Source organism: Cantharellus anzutake, assembly GCF_015039405.1.
Source record: "Cantharellus anzutake strain C23 chromosome Unknown EI90scaffold_152, whole genome shotgun sequence".
Lineage (NCBI taxonomy): Eukaryota > Fungi > Basidiomycota > Agaricomycetes > Cantharellales > Hydnaceae > Cantharellus > Cantharellus anzutake.
In genome coordinates, this window is record NW_024067102.1 from 148,202 (window position 1) to 157,149 (window position 8,948).

The window sequence follows — 8,948 nt, forward strand, 5'->3', positions numbered from 1 at the left end:
TTTAAAAGGCAAGCATGAAGAACAACCAGTAACGACTGAGACGAGCTTGATAGCCCATTAGAAAGGAAGGGATCTAATCTTAATCCACCCAAATTTTAATAATAAAAGGATCACGCATTAATGAGGTATCCAATAATGGGAATAGTGACCTCAAAAGTCCAGGCTCAGGGAAAAGATGATGTTTAGGTAGGATCTATAATTAAAACATACAACGAGATTTACACAGAAATTATAAAAATATGGAACTATAGTTATGCAAATTTTCAGCCCAAATGGTCAAGCTGTTGTGAAGTTATACCAATGATGGGAATATAGAAATCTGCATCATGTTTAAAGACACATGAGGGTGGTGTCATATCCATCCCCAGCCAACGACTTCCAGTACCTCCGATCCCTCCAGTCTACCTCCGCTCCTTCTCCACTAACCTCAGAGCTCCCGTATTCCGCAATCACCTCGGTACCCCTCAATGGTCACCACCCCCTCCTTTCAATTTATTACCTATGCCTCCCTAAGTATGGAGCCCCAAAGACTTCCAGACAGCTCCGACATCCGCTAGCGCACTCCCGCCTCCGCTGGGCAATACACTCGCCTGCCCTGCAGAGCCCACCTTCGGGCCTATCCCTCCTTTCCGTTAATCCCGTAACCCGACTTGTCAGTAATATTCAGTCGGCTAATGTTTAACCCCGTTAGCTCCGCTCTGCTTGGCTCCACCATTTGTGGACCTGTGTTCGCTGTAACTATATATATATCCAACTTGTACATAGGTTACACTTCAGTAATAAAATCGACTAGAGTTTACCCCCCTTCAGTTCTGGTTGCCAGTTAGTAAGTTAGGGCACAGATGTGTTACTTGGCACAGCGCTCCTGGCATAAGTCGCTGAGGCTGAAGCCCTCTGCCACGGAGACTTTCCCTTGTCTCAACCTGGTCTCTGACAGGTGGCAATGTGAAGGGAACCGGCTGTCGGAACTGAGATCCACACTTCAGCAGATTGCGAAGACCAATTTCTGTCCAAATAAGGAAGAGCCCAGTCAAAACAAAGCATGGAAAGTCCAAAACAACCTTAGATCATGAGGGAGAAATCTGAAATAAATCATGGAAGCCCATATGAAGGATAAAAACACCCGCGCATACCATAAATCCCAAACAATTAAACAGAAATGGTGCCTGCATACGAACAACTACAGGAACGATGCACATGATTACCGAATGTGCACATGAACTTTTGCTAACTCGACGAATACCAGGAAATAGAACACAACTTTAGTACCATTGGAAAGGTGGGAATAAATGAAAATTTATGATACCAAGAACGTGAAAAACCATCCAGAAATGAATGAGATACAAGGACATGAAGTTAGAAACCTGAAAACCCGTGGGAAGACAGCTTCAAGAGGTCCAGGGCCCTAAATAAAATACATAAAAATATGATATCTTCGAGGACGACCTACTATAACAACAAACAATACATTGGAGGACTAGGATGTGATATACAAAGGGGAATCAGGGGAGATGAACGAAATCCATGAAATCCACTAAACTACGACGGTGTCAGGGGATGACTCCCAGGTCCCCATGACCCTCCCCTATGGTCCACAGCCTACTGGTGTAACCAGCCCTATCCAGGGCACAACCTACTGTGGGTAAGAAGATGAGAAGGAAGCTAACTTCTCATCTTCCCACAGTGACCACAATATCAGCAAAACTTCTGGGGATACCCAGAAGTCACATGAAGGGGTAGGAACCAGGCCCAGAGCATGTGGTGTGCAGAGTGTGCACATGTGTGGGAAGCACGGCAGGTGGAAGCAGGTCCGGACGCTGTAGGCGGGATAATCGCCCACGCGCAGAGCTGGCTCGGATACCCACTTCTACAATTAGAAAACCCCTTCCATTCATGCGACAACTCGATACGGATTCGGTATCTAAAAATAGTCCTAATTCGTACGATTCTGACGATATTAAGAACGTCCCAATCGGTGGAGAATTGACGGAGTTCAATGTTGGGCAAGTTAGGCACAGCAGGTCACGGGCATGTGCGGGCGTGGGAATCTCAAGCGGCAACCCAGAATTCCAGCCTCACTCGTTCCCACGGCGTCTAATAAATTGGTAAAAATGCTCATTGGCTGCGTGAGAGTTATCTCCGGCTACATTTCCAATTTAGGCTCTTAATTCCGCAAATCCATTGAGATATCGCTTATTTTCTTTTATTTTCATATTTTGCCATCATTTCAGTTATTGATTGATATTCTTTTATTGTTACTGTTACCCTTTTTATTATTTCGCCTAATAAGGTACCCAGGTGCCATATGGTACCAATATTCACCATCTATTATTTCTAAAAATAATTATTTCTTATAATCCTGTACATACCGGATTTTTGAAAAGAAGTTCTCCCCTCCCCCATTTTCTCTAAGGTGCTAGGACACGCTAGAGTTGGAGTGAGTGAGTGGAATTCCAACAGTAGGAATAAGGGCAGCTGTCTAGCTCACAACGAGTGAGTAGTGGACGCTGAGCCCGGACCTTGCGGAAATCCCGGAGAACCCACACGGAGTTAAGGATCGAGAACGTAGCGAGTTTAGAGAGAAAGTAGAGAGTTTAGGAGAGTTTGGCCCCACGAGCTTAGTCGGCATAGAGAGCCGCTAGCCCTCTTGCAACGCGGGTCCGGGTCCGGGCTAGTCAGGGTGTGTGCCCTGACAGATGGACCATGGCAGGAATTTTAGGGAACAATATTCTAATGAAGTGGAGAGCTATAATACATTCATTTGAGTAATTCTTGACTACTAGCAACTTTTTCTTTCAGTTCTAAACCTGAATAATTCACTCATTTACCATTTCAAGCCTCATTTTAACTAAATGTCGCTGGATAAAAATGGAATAAATCAGCTGAAGGTCTCAGTGCAGCCATATGCATAGTAATGCGAAGTGTTAGAACGTGTGGATTCGGATGACTCCGGAGTGGAATCGGAGACTTAGTGTGGAAGGACCTCGGCCTCAGTGACTCAGGCAGAGTGCTGTGCCATTGCTGGTTGTCCTAATTTCGGATCTAGCAGAGGGAAAGTTTCTTGGGGGGGAATTCATGTCGATTTCGGACTGAGGTTACAAGTTACTATGTACATTGTATATAAGGAGGGGTCCGGAATCAAAAGGAGCGAGGGTAGGACGAAAGGAGACAAAGGGAGATGGAAAGAGGAACAACACTGAGGGTCAAGGGTTTGACTCAATGGTGTTTCTCAAAGGAGGAATGAAGGGCCAAGGCCCAAGGTGTCATATCCATTCCTGGCCATCGACTTCCGGTCCCTCCGTTCCCTCCAGTCTAACTCTGCTCCTCCTTCACTAACCTCAGAGGCCCCGTATTCTGCAACCCTCTCGGCACCCCTCAATGGTCACCACCCCCTCATTTCAACTTATTACCTACGCCTCCCTAAGTACGGAGCCCCGAAGACTTCCGGACAGCTCCGACGTCCGCTAGCGCACCCCCGCCTCCGCTGGGCAATACAATCGCCTGTCCTGCAGAGCCTACCTTCGGGCTTATCCCTCCTTTCCGTATCTGGGTTATCACCTGCCTTTCCGCTAACCCCGTGACCCGACTCGTCGGTAATATTCAGTTGGCTAATGATTAACCCCGTTAGCTCCGCTCCATCTGGCTCCGCCAATTGCGGACCCGTCTTCGCTGTAACCATATATATATCCCGCTTGTACATAGGTTACACCCCAGTAATAAAATCAACTAGAGTTACCCCCCTAGGTTCTAATTGCCAGTCAGTAAGTTAGGGCATGGACGTGTCACTAGGCACAGCGCTCTTGGCAGAAGTCGCTGAGGCCAAAGCCCTCTGTTATGGAGACATTCCTTCGTCTTGAATCTGGTCTCTGACACAAGGAGGAAGGAAGGAGGTTGGGAGTGGGGAATGGCTAGCTGACTGAATAGAAAGGAAGCAGCGGCCCAAATAGGAATGAGGGAGAATAGCGGAATTGAATAGGACAATGCAATAGTTGCAAGGTCCGACATAAGTCCGGAAAGTCCGAACTCGGAAGTTAAACTCCGGAATATTGGCAAACATAATTAAATGGAATGAGCTAACCAATACAATGGGTATAAGCAGAGGTGGGGTCAAAGTCCGAGGTTGGAGCTAAGACCGGAGGTTCCGGAGACAGAGACGCGAACGAGATTCCGGAGCGGAGGTCCGGAGTCGGGAGCATAGGTTTTGCATACTCATCTGGAAGGTGTCGAGGTTGGGGTCGGACCTGGAATGTTCCGGAGTCAGACCGAAGGTGGTGTCCAAGCCGGAGGTGGGGTAACCTCTTGGGAGTCAGCAAGGAGGAGGTGACGGAAGGGAAGTAGGACTCCGGAAGTCAGGTTTGGAGTTCCAGGAGCCCGGAGCGGAGGTCAGGATTGTATGGATATGACACAAAGTTTGAATTCAGAATCACCGAGTCATAGTGAATTTAATGGTAAATATGAGGAATTTGAAATAGGGAACTGTGACAAATGCAGTGCAGTCAAGTTCTAATTAACCATTAAAATAGTTTAGGCAAGGAAGGACAATAAGAATTCTAGGTGCAGTCTGACCACAGTAGAGCCACAGTTCAGCACAGCAGAGCGCAGTAGAACTATAGCATGAAATTTTCATTTTTTATTCAGTTTGAGAAAAATACACTGTAAATAAATCCTGTAAATATGAGGTAGAGCGTGAAAAAGGAAGGTGACCCAAGGAGTATAAAAGGGAGACCCTTTCTGCGACTTTTCACCCCCCCTCAGAGAAGTAAGAAAATAGAGTATTATTTTTCTCAAGCATTTCTGGTTGTCACTCCAGTGCGAAAAAGTGATATACAGTTAAGATTGCCACTGTAGTAAAAGGCATAAATTAAGGAGGGAAATATTAAGTAGATATTTCAACAGGAGAGCTAGTTAACACTCCAGATTTCAAAGTGTAAACACAAAACAGTTATTTTGCTACTGTTAAAACAAGCAATAAAATAAGACAAAAATAAAACAAACTCAAGGGACACTCCAGACACAATCTAAATCCATTAACTAAGTAGAATCTTTGAAACTTCACCAAGTAGAAGATTTAATTCAAGTTAAATTCCAAATTAACCAATGCTACACAGAATTACACCTAGACAAATTAAGAAATTTCAACAAAGAAACAGCTCCGCAGGGCTCGGTTCATCTGTAAGTCAATTCCCAGAAACTTCAGACTAACCCATAAAAATAGAATTAGCCAAAACACTCAGATTGGTACTATAGTTACAACAAATATTACTAGTACACTTCCCCATCCTAACTAAAGAACCAGGGAACAGCTTGGTGGTGGTCTCGTTTGAACCTCCCAACTGACCTTCCTTCGTTCTCTCCTTCAATGGAGGGGAGTGTTAACCTCACTACAGGGTGTGGAGGTCAACCAGGAGTGGCAGGGGTGCAGAGGGTGCAGAGGTGGGCAGAGGTCTGGATGTGGAAGATGTGTGGAATATGTATGGAAGATGAAAAATATGCGGAGGATGTGGAGGCAGGGATGTGAGACTGAGTTGTGCTATAGGCCTAGGAGGAACCAGAGGGACTGGATGCCAGGAGCCCAAAGGCTCGGGAACTGGAAGTGAAGTTGGAATGCCAGCAGGGTCTGGGGTCTGATTGTTGGCCAAGTCTCACGCAATAAGGCAGGAGGCCAGACATCAGGTTGGGGGCTGGTTAGGATGGGTTTCAGGTTGGCGGATTCACCTATCGGCATTGGTTCACTGCTGACGGAGCCTGGGATTTGTCAGTCATGACACCACCCTGAACCACCTGTAGGTATTTAACCTACTCTGCAGATCTCAAGCATGGCCTCAGCGTTCTGATTCAAGACCATGCAGCATATAGACATACACTGCATCATCATCCACTTGTGTCCTATATTCCTTGGACATTTCACTCGGTGCAGGAGTAGCAAAGAGATGTCTTTGCTTCCTCTTGATTTCACCTCACTGGTTGACCACAATAGCCAAACCAATTCCATGATGAGATATATGAGGTAATCCTGCCTTGACATCTGCATCTTCTGAATCTGACTGTTATGGGGATGGGGAGAAATCCCCTTTCCTCGATCTGTTCTTATAGAGGGATGACAAACGTTGTATCTAGTCTGTACCATAATGGGATATGTAATCGATGAGTGATCCCAGTCTGGTATGGGAGTGGACGATCGAATTCCCATCGATCATGGTTGGTGATGTACAGTAGTGAGCTATTAAGGAATTGATGGTAGGTAGTCAGAGACGTCAGGATGGATGGGTCAGCCATGGGTACTTGGCGCTCCTCGATGGAGCATACCATGTGCGCAGTCACAACTCATGAGGTGGGTGAGAACTTTGTATGACTGCCATCGGTTACTTGGCATTCGCAGTGTGAATGTACTGGTAGTGGGTTGATATCATGAGCATGCAATGAGGATTGACTAGCGGGGCCTTCAGTGACTTGGCATTCCCAGAGGGAACGTACCATTGGTGAGGGAATATGATGACTGACGAGGGAGGGAACAGGCGATGGATGGACAGCTACTTGGCACTCGCATAGCAGGCATACTGGCATCACGGGAATGTAGGCCTCAGAGTATTCACGATCTCTAAGATCATGATATGATGTCATCCATCAAGCACTGGGGGAGAGTGATGAAGTCCCATAGGGTACAGGTTCCATAGGATGATATACATGTCGAGAGTCTTCGACTTGCAACCTCGAGTTCTCATGGTGAGGACTGCTAGAGGACTCAACATAACCAGACTTATAAGACATGTTGCAAGTTGTACAGTCACACAGGTTCAGTTGAGTCACAAGAAAGGGTTGTTACAAGGGATGACATACAAGACAGTTGTAGAGAGTAGTAGTAGTTAGCGGGAACTGCCTTCAGCAGTTTCCATACAAGATGTGTGACTATCTACAAATGGAAGGGTCATGGGAAATCCTGCGAAACACAAGTAACCTCGGCCAGCACCAAAACCCCAATGGGGAAAGCTTTGCATGAGGGGGGGGAAAGGGGTAGAACAAGTAAGGAGGGTAGGGTATCAGGATAGAGGGTGAAAGAGAGAGAGAGGGAGAGCGATAGAGAGGGAAAGTCTTTGATTAGGCAATGGATATGGTTGTTGGAGACTCTGTATCCATAACACTGACAAACTAACGAAAACCACAGGTGGTTCTCAAGACACATTCAGTTGTTACACAATTGTCATGACTGCCTGACCCAACATTTCAGTGATGGTCTTTTGTAGACCCTCACTCCTGTTGGCCTCATCATCAGGAGGCCGTTTCCATGGCTCAAGAAGGTGATCAGGTTTGTTACGATCCTTGTTCACCCATTTCTCTTTCAAATGGGAAGGTATCCGCACTGGTGATGAGGCAGATTCCTCACTCTCCAGGTCAGGGAATATAGTGGCCATCCATATTCCAGGATCCCCTGAACCTGGGATGTGGATAAACTCGGGTAGGTCATTGTCATTGTGCAAGTTCTGAGTCGTCGTAATCATGGGAAAAGTCCCTTGGTCATGTAGTGCCTGTTTAGATGCCCTAGTTGGATCTAGGGTTCACCTGGGCACAGTCAATGCAGGCTCCAAAGGTCCTTCAGGAACCTTTGGGGTCTCTTCCAATTTGTCAGGGATGGGTTCGACGGGTCAGGGGACTTCCTCAGGGCAAAGCTCCTGATGTCCCTCAAGCATGTCTAATCTTTTCAAAATGGTGTTGAATTTACTTTCGAGCCCTTTATCGAAGCTCTCCAACATCTGGATGAAATCCTTCCACTGCATCTTTTCTTGTGGTGCAACAACAGAGAACGGTAGGTCTCCCTTTGTTGTTGCTTCGTCAACAGGGGGATTATTAGTCCCTGTTGACTCACCACTCATGGTTGGAACAGATCAGCAGCGATCACGGCTGGGGCTTCTGTATCAGCCACCACTCCTGACAAGTCTAGCTTGTCTGGAGGTGCATTAGGGCTCCCAATCAGATCAGGGTCAATTGGTGCAGCATCAGCCTCACCAACATCTACAATGGGATCGAGTTCTTGTGCAGATTTCTGTGCAGTCTTCATCTTCTTTCAAGAAGAAGACAATCCAGCTGCCCCTCAAGAACTCATCAGGGAAGAGGGTCTGGGTGAAGATTAGATCGACGTGCTTTGCAACGTTGATCAAATTGGGAACAAGCATGGGGTTAACTGGATTAACTTACCAAGCATAAAAAAGTGTAAGCGCATGGTTATAAGCACCTCACACTCCTGGTCTGTCACACAAGTATGCTTCAATGAGCTGTATTGTTAACAGGGGAGCAAAGGCTGAGGGGCCTTTCCTCCTACCCGTGCATCTTATATACATGTATCTACATGATGTAATGTGGCTTTATATTATACAGGTTAACTATGGTACTGAAGCATGACTGCAGTCGTGCTTGATGCAAAGTATGCAAAGGACAGGCAATGTGTGGGTACACATTGTAAGTCCTTACATCCAGCCTTAACAGGCCTTCAGCATCAATGGACCAGCAGGAATTGGGGAGGTTGGGGGAAGCAAGATGAGAAGAGATTGTGGTGTTGGAGGAGAGGGATGATAGGATGTCTCGATGGAGAGCCCCTGTGTCGATGAGTACGGCTGCCCTGATTACTGTGGCAGCTAAAAATGTGGCTCATAAGGATGCAGTGAGCTGCTCCAAAGTGAAGACCAGTCGGAAGTTCTGTGGATTGATGCTGCAAGCGGGAATGGACTCCTAGAGGGGAGAGGGGGGGAAGAAGGAAGGGAATGCTCCAGCTCACTCCCTGACAACTCAGGGAAGAAGAGGGGGGGGTCGGGAGGCCCACTGTACTGTGTTTGATGTTTTTAGCAAACAAAACCAACCACTCAACTAAACTGGTGGAATTGCCCTAAGGACCAAATTTTTCCTTAGCTTTAGTTACTAGGCCTCTCATCACACCCCAGAGTGCACTGACTCCATCA